This window comes from Solanum lycopersicum, chromosome 7, assembly GCF_036512215.1.
Source record: "Solanum lycopersicum chromosome 7, SLM_r2.1".
Taxonomy (NCBI): domain Eukaryota; kingdom Viridiplantae; phylum Streptophyta; class Magnoliopsida; order Solanales; family Solanaceae; genus Solanum; species Solanum lycopersicum.
In genome coordinates this window covers 6,006,011-6,014,237 of record NC_090806.1, presented here as the reverse complement: position 1 = coordinate 6,014,237, position 8,227 = coordinate 6,006,011, and the positions used below count along the sequence as shown (strand labels likewise).

The following is an 8,227-nucleotide window of genomic DNA, read 5'->3' as shown; positions in this document are numbered from 1 at the left end:
AACAAAAATTTTAGATATTCCAAAACAACACGAGAAGTTCTACAAAATTGCTTTTTTTTGCTATCGATATGATAAAAAAGATACGATCATAAAATATTAATACAATTTCTTATTGTTTGACTCTAAAAAGGAAAATTAATTAATACAATTATACCTCCAAGTAGGTCAACACACATAATCATTTGAATACTCAATAACCATGTAATTAGTTCTGATGATTGACAAACAATTTTATGTTTTAAAAGGAAACCAACGATAGTGTTTCCATTTTTTTTTCTTTTTCAAAATCAACGAACATCTATCGATTTTAAAGTTTAAAATTGTAATTAAAGAGTATTAATAAAAGTTGATGCCATGTAAATACTTTGTGTTTGATTCCCAGTTGAAACATTTCACCATTTTGGTGTTCTCTTTATAATTTATTGAACACATAATACATAAATATTCGTTTATTTGATTTCAGCTGACATGTATGCCTTCAAGCTTTGTGTTTGTACAAGTAAATACTTAAATTTATATAAAATTAAGAAATAAACACATTCGTCCTATGTGATATCCTAAATGACCATTTTGTATCCTATGTAGTAGCCTATGTGTATTAAGGCATGTGGGACGTGTGTGTTTACTTGTTTATTTCATACAAGTTTCAGTGTCTATTTATGCACGCTCAATACTTTTTGCTGAGAAATTCATTGTGTTCTTATCACTCAAATGTCTGTTTGATCAATTCAAATTCTTTACAATTAAAGAAATGCTTATTGTGATGGACTAATTCTTTGTACTTGATGTGTCATAATTTAATTATCCATTTCTTATGACTAATTAATCAAAATCCAACGTAATCCTTGAAGAAATCAAATGGAATTAAGTTGACAATATGAGTTTCCAATACTATAAATACCACCATTTCAATTGTTTATTTCCACCACAAGAAATCAACAGAAAATAAGAGCTATGGCAAAATACACTGCTTTTCTTGCCCTCCTCCTTTGCCTCTTCCTTGTTGCTGCAACTGGTGAGACGACATGATTTTATAGCGATCAAATATACTGATTTGTTGAAGTTTACGAATTTTAAAAATATTCATTTTTATTAAATTTTATGACTAGTCAAACTTGTTCGATAAGTGAAATTTGCTATCTCAAGTAAATATCATGATTTTCAATTATTATTTTTTTTGCAGAAATACAAATGGCAGAAGGAAAATACTGTTGGAAAAAGAGTGACAAGTGGAATGGACCTTGTCAATACTCTTACAAATGTAGCTATCATTGCAAGCACTACTATGGAGCTAAATATGGTATTTGTAAGAAGTACAAACCATGGGGTCACAAATATTACTGGGCAAAATATGCCTGCTACTGTTACTCACCTTGTCATTACTAATCAACTTTCAATGTCTTATGTCTTGGCTTTGACTATGTAAACAAATAATTATGATGCTACCTATTTTATGTATGTGACAATGTAATAAGAATGATTTATGTGTGCAACTAGTTTACCCAAGCTTTGCGTGATGAATAAATGTTTTGTATTGTATTCAATTTTTCTCAAATTTGACCTATAGCTCACGTATGTCCGTGAAAATTGTGTGTAGAATTTGAATCCCTAATGAAACTTGGTTTGGTTTAGGACAATAAAGTGTAGAATTAAATTTGACCATCAATGCTATTGAGACTTATGTTAGGTACTATTGACCATCAACACTTCCATATAAGGCTAATAAAAGTGGAAGAGGGGGGTGAATTGCTATTTTTTGATTTTTCCTTAAGAGAAGATTACTCTCTAGTGGAATATTATAATTGACTATGTAAATTCAATTGATAATGTGTCGGATCCACTTATAAAAAGGCCTAACTAGAGAGAAAGTTAAAAGATCATCGTAGGGAATTGGTTAAAAGTTTAAGACATGTCATCATGGCTATAACTATACCTAGTAGGATGGAGATCCCAAGAACTAGGTTTAAAGAGAAGAACAAAGTTGTGACTGACGGTTCAACATTGTCAACCAACTCAATCCAGTCTCACGATGAAGACAATACTCAGGAATAAGGACACAACATTAAGACTTTTTAATGAGTTAATAAAGCTTAATGGTTTTAATAATTTGCTGTTTGGCAGATTTGACTATTTAGTGTATCTACGTGATAATACGGTTAAAATCACCTATGTGAGTGTTAAGTGTTAGTCGCTTCAAAGAGAATTATTGTTAAAAGTCTATTCTTTATACACTCATGAAACAGGAGGTGTTCATGGTTGAAACGAACACAACCGTAAGAACCATAAATGGTAAAGGGTTAATTGTGTAACATATGGTTGTCTAGATATACACCAAAGCTCGACGTTTCAAAGATTTTGCATTTATCGATTGATAGAGTATATCCGACATATGTTCACTACGGAAAGTCCATGGGGAAACTTACTTTTCCAGTTGTAATTAATTTTTGCTTGTAAATTACACATACTTGTCTGTTTCTTTGTGCTTGAGTCATACCCCATTCATGTGGGAGATTGTTGTGTTTTAAAGGTGTTAATGGAAAATGAAGAGTCGTGACTTTTATGAAAGATTGTGACATTTTCAAAAGATTGTGATTATTTCAAAGGTTTGTGACATTTTTGGTAAGGCACAATAAGAATCTTTTCATACTATCCTTTATTTTGTATAAATTGAGGAATTTTCTCTCATTTAAAAATAATAAATTTTCTTGACTTCTTCTACTACTACTAAATTTAGTATTCTAAGTGTACTTTATTGTCATTGATTAGTGTGCTGACATCGTGATTTTAGGTACCGATACCCCATTGAGTAAGTTTGTTCTATCCTGGAAGGATATATTTCATTAATCTCATGTACTTGAGGGGAATATTTTCCTTAAGGGGACACTGTGCATTCAGTGTGATCGATTTTCTTCTTTAAGAAAAATATTTCGTTTATTGTTTCTAATCTGTTTTTGATTCTATTTTCTCTATTAGTTTTAATTTTTCAGTTTTGAGATGCTCTTTAAAGTTTGTTGTTTCTTACCAAATTTTCCAAAATTTTGTTCTAAGTATCTTAGGAATACATGATGAACAACAACATATGTTGCTGCATTGAAGGCATAGTCCTTTAGAGCATGATGAATCCCATTGTTAAACTCTAGCCTGGGTGTATAATCTGTGTTTCCAATATTTGATCATTGAAATCCTCATAAAGGTCCATGTTGTTTTTGTAGCTCAACAACATTGTTATTTTTGACCGATGATAAAAGTGGGATATCGAATGGGTTGAGGTACCGGGAACTAACTTGAAGTTGGTGATAGACCTCTTGTAAAGTTGAACTCTCTCCTATAGAAAAATATTATTATTTGGTATAAATGGAGTTTCTTGGCCTCTTTGGGTTTCTTATTGTTGCAGATTTGCAACATTCATTTTAAGATGAGACGTCATCTCAAATATTTCAAGGCTAGTAGAACCACTTGAGATTCCTAATCGACTTGATGAATGACAAGTAGATTTTCTCTTCCTTGAAACTTTTAAAGTATTGTTACGACATTTCTTTAAGGTGTTAAAAAAGAGATTAATATATAGCAAATCGACATATGTATTATGCAGGATATGTAAATAGATTGAATAATATATTGGTTTATCTATGAAGTTGTTTTTTTAATTTGCATGACCACAAAAATTTGAAATAATTTTAAAGAAGTCATTATTTTCAATAAAAAAAAATTTGGTGTTTGATATAATAGGTTAACAATAAATATCTCTTAAAAAAGCTATAAACTACAGATAGATGATGATATTATTGAGTTGAATACTCTTTCAATAAATGTTTTAACTACTAAAGGTTTATATTAATGTCTAAATATTTATTGGCTAAAGTTATATAAAGTCTTATTTCATGAAAATGACATCCCAATTTTTTTCCCATATAAACGTCTTCTTGATTTTTCCTTTTACCATATACTCAAAAATATTACATACATAATTCACCGCTTAGAAAATTTAAGGAAATTTGAAAAATATACCTGCAAATGACTAGTGACTTGATACAAAGTAAGACAAGGTACATTCATCGCCTCAAAAATATCACTTCGAAAACATCCTGCAAAACAACTCATAACAATGAAAATTTAATTATTTAGTGTTAGCATCTTAATTCCAAGTAAGTTGACCACGACTATAAATATGAAGTAATAGATAATTATAAAGTAAACTTACTGCCATCATTAAGTTTGTTCATAACTTCTTAAAATGTGTCATGAAGATCTACAGTTTATATAATACAAATCTTCTGCCAAATAATAAACTTTATAGCATTGCTCTGATTTTTTTTCTTTTTAAATCAATTTTTTACCTCTCTTTCTCTTCAATTTGCACTTTTCATTACATCATTTGTAGCCTTATGAGTATCATTATTTATTTTGCTCTATCTATATCAATAGGCAAATTATTTTCCTCTACATATTGTTAGTTCTTCATTGTCTCCTACAATGCTATTGTTATCAATGACATCTATAGTCTTTTCCTTTTATACCCCTCCATTCCATAATAACTTAAGCTATGAGGTGTTTCACACCTTTTAAAAAAAATAGGTTAGGAAATACATTAAACATAATTTTTCATTTTTACCTTATTAATTATTATCAAAATAATAAACATTAATTATAATAATTAATTTCAATACCAACTTAAAGGGTAAAATTGGAAGGATATTTTAAAAATAGTCTTAAAAATTGAAAACTTGAATTGATTTGAATAATAAAAAAGGGCTCAAAGCTTAAGTTATTATGGACAACTAAATCATGAACAAGGTCAATCACAGAGTCCATTGCCCCTTGAGGAACATTCTAGTCTGATTTGATACTTAATAATCTAACTGCAATAGACGATTGCGAGTATGGACTCCCCTTATATAAAGGCCGACTAGCAGCTTCCAATTGTTCAAAGAAAATTTTACATTTAGCATTGGGAACTTCTTCACCTTGATTAGCAAAATCAAAATCAGAAAGCACACCAAAAACATCTTGAACCATATCATCTATTCTATAATTTTGTGCATTAGAATTCACAGTGCTACTACTTTCACCAGAAACATAATGTTGAAATACATCAAAGTTATTAGCAATTTCTCCATGACTAGTCAACACAGTGTTTTCTTTTTTAAATCCATTTCGATAGATATGAAGCTCAACAATATCTGGTTTTTCATAATTCAAACATTGACATTTATTACAACGACACTTAATCATACCACTACGTTGAAAAGGATCTAATGACTTTGCATACTCCACAAAACCAATGACACCTTCTACAAATTCAGGTCTTAGCCCCATTCGACCAAAATTAGTCAAATTATACATTCAACTACGATCCATCTACATAAGAATCATTAAATTAAATTTGTCAAGCACTACATTATGTAATAATTTACTGAAAACAAATTATAACAATACTAGTAGGGATTGGTTAACGAGGCCTTGTGCAAATGAATTTAACTTATTAACTAACTTAACAAATTTTTAAGTCTAATTAGTCTAGTTTTAACTTAATTCTAATACTATAGTTACAAGTTTAACTTATTGACCAACTTAACAAATTTCTAAGTCTAATTAGTTTAGTTTTAAATTAATTCTAACACTATAGTCACAAATTTAACTTATTAACCAACTTAACAAGTATCTAAGTCTAATCAGTCTAGTTTTAACTTAATTCTAATACTATAGTAACAAGTTTAACTCATTGACCAACTTAACAAATTTCTAAGTCTAATTAGTTTAGTTTTAACTTAATTCTAACAATATAGTCACAAATTTAACTTATAACCAACTTAACAAATTTCTAAGTCTAATTACTCTAGTTTTAACTTAATTCTAGTACTATAGTAACAAGTTTACCTTATTGACCAACTTAACAAATTTCTAAGTCTAATTAGTTTAGTTTTAACTTAATTCTAACACTATAGTCACAAATTTAACTTATTAACCAACTTAACAAATTTCTAAGTCTAATTAGTTTAGTTTTGACTTAATTCCAACATTATAGTCACCAATGTAACTTATTAACCAGCTTAACAAAGTCTAACTAGTTAATTTTTAACTTAATATCTAATACTATAGTAACAAGTTTAACTTACTAAACTACTTAACAAATTTCTAAGTTTAATTAGTTTAGTTTTACCTTAATACTAACACGATAGTCAAAAATTTGTCATCAATAGGATCAACTAGTATTGGTACTTATGCTTAACAAATATATTATTTCTAAATTTAAAGCTAAGTGTCAACACTAGATGGACACAAATTGATTTTCAAAGAAAATCAATATTGTCATCAATAGGATCAACTAGTGTTGGTACTTACGTTTAACAAATAATTATTTCTAAATTTAAAGCTAAGTGTCAACATATATTTAATGCTAAGTATCAATATTAGATGGGTACAACAAATATTATAAAAAATAATTGTACTTTAACTTTATTAAATTTAGATCTCATACCTTATCTCCTACTTTGATTAAAGAAGAAGTATAATCTTGTATCAACTATTTTAGACGTTGAGCTTCCTTAGTGGCCTAGCAAGAAAAGAGGAAAAAAATTTAACACTAGAAAAATAGAGTTTGAACTCCACTGGTGAAAATCAAGTATTTGATTCCATGCACTAACATATTTTCAAAGAAAATCATGTACCCCATTAATACTTTATGTTTATTGGCAATGGAATCAAAACCTAAGAGGTAATTACTAATTATTATTGATTGGAAAACTTTTTCATATCTGGTACTTTAGGAAGAAATACATGTTCTTTATGAAAGGATTACAAATAGCAACATCTCCATTGTAGTACCATAGACAAAATATGCCGTTGATACACGATGATTGCATATTGTGAAGAGTACGAAAACAGGTCTATTTGACACAAATTCTTTTTAAAATTTCAAAGATAATCACATTGGGAATGATCAAATTACTAATGTCGGCACTGATACAACAGGGTAACATTCAATCAACTTACTACTTTTAAATTATTTTAGACATTTAGAATTACGAAAATCAACTATTTCATTCAAAAAGTTCACCAAGAGTCAAAGGTAGGGCTGGGCATAAACACCGGAAAACCGAAATACTATACCAAACTGAATTTTTTTGGTATTTCAGTTTTGATTTTTCGATTTTCGATTTGGTATTCGGTATATGTTTTTGTATTTTTTGGTATTTTGATTCGGTTTTCGGTATGTAATTTTGTGTTATTCGGTATTTTCGTTTACCGAAATATATTATATTATAATAATATTTATATTATATTAATGGGATAATGCACACTTATACTATACTAAGGTCCTATTACCCCCCTGAACTTATTTTATAAGTAATTTTCTACCCCTTTTTAGCCTACGTGGCACTAGTTTGAAAAAAAAGTCAACCATCATTGGGCCCACAAGATAGTGCCATGTAGGTCGAAAAGAAGTAAAAAATTATTAATAAAATAAGTTCAGGAGGTAATAGGACCTTAGTATAGTATAAGTGTCTCTGAGATTTCGGGCATAGGTTGAGGGGGTACTTGTTGGGAAAGACAAGGCACTAACAAAGAATGCCTGACAGGATAACAGCGGAAGAATACCCAAGTCTATACTTTCCCTTTTCGATTTGAACCAAGAGAAGACAAAAAATCACAAGCAATATGATAGTAAGGCAGCAAGTAATTCAACCAAACAAATATAACAAGACAATAATAAACCAATCACACAAGACACCAAGATTTACGTGGAAAACCCTTCAATGTGAAGAGTGAAAAACCACGGGACCAAAAGCTCCACTATAATCACCAAGAGTTACAATATTGTTCTCCAAAATTGGACACAAAACAAGTGTCAAACAACGAGCAACAACAAAATAAGATTGCACCAAATCTAGAGAATTAAAGGAGCAAAATCCCCAATTTCGCAGCTACTGTTCACGACAGTAAAACTGAAGATGCAGACCACCAAATCCAACTCTGTCAGTTCCTAATCAAAGATTGAGATGAAGATAATATGCTGTCCAAAAATTAGCTCAATCGGACAAGAAACGAAGCGGGAATCGCAATTTGAAGTTGGCTGTTAGGGCTGAATTTTGACTGCGAAAACTGCTCTCTTTCTCTTTTTTTGACTGCTGAAAAAACTCTCTGTGTATATGAAAATAAGACCTAAAATAGGCTTATATTTGCCTAATAAGAATGGTCCTATGGGCAAAAATGGATTGGTCCAAAT

At 29.8% G+C, this 8,227-nt stretch overlaps 1 long non-coding RNA gene across 1 annotated transcript; it reads left to right on the top strand.

Annotated features, from left to right (window-relative positions):
- Window positions 1-917: 917 nt before the first annotated feature.
- LOC138337271 (uncharacterized) lies at window positions 918-1,544 on the top strand. The gene is made up of 2 exons (XR_011210852.1): window positions 918-1,015; window positions 1,184-1,544. It is a non-coding gene; the product is annotated as an uncharacterized lncRNA (long non-coding RNA).
- Window positions 1,545-8,227: the final 6,683 nt, after the last annotated feature.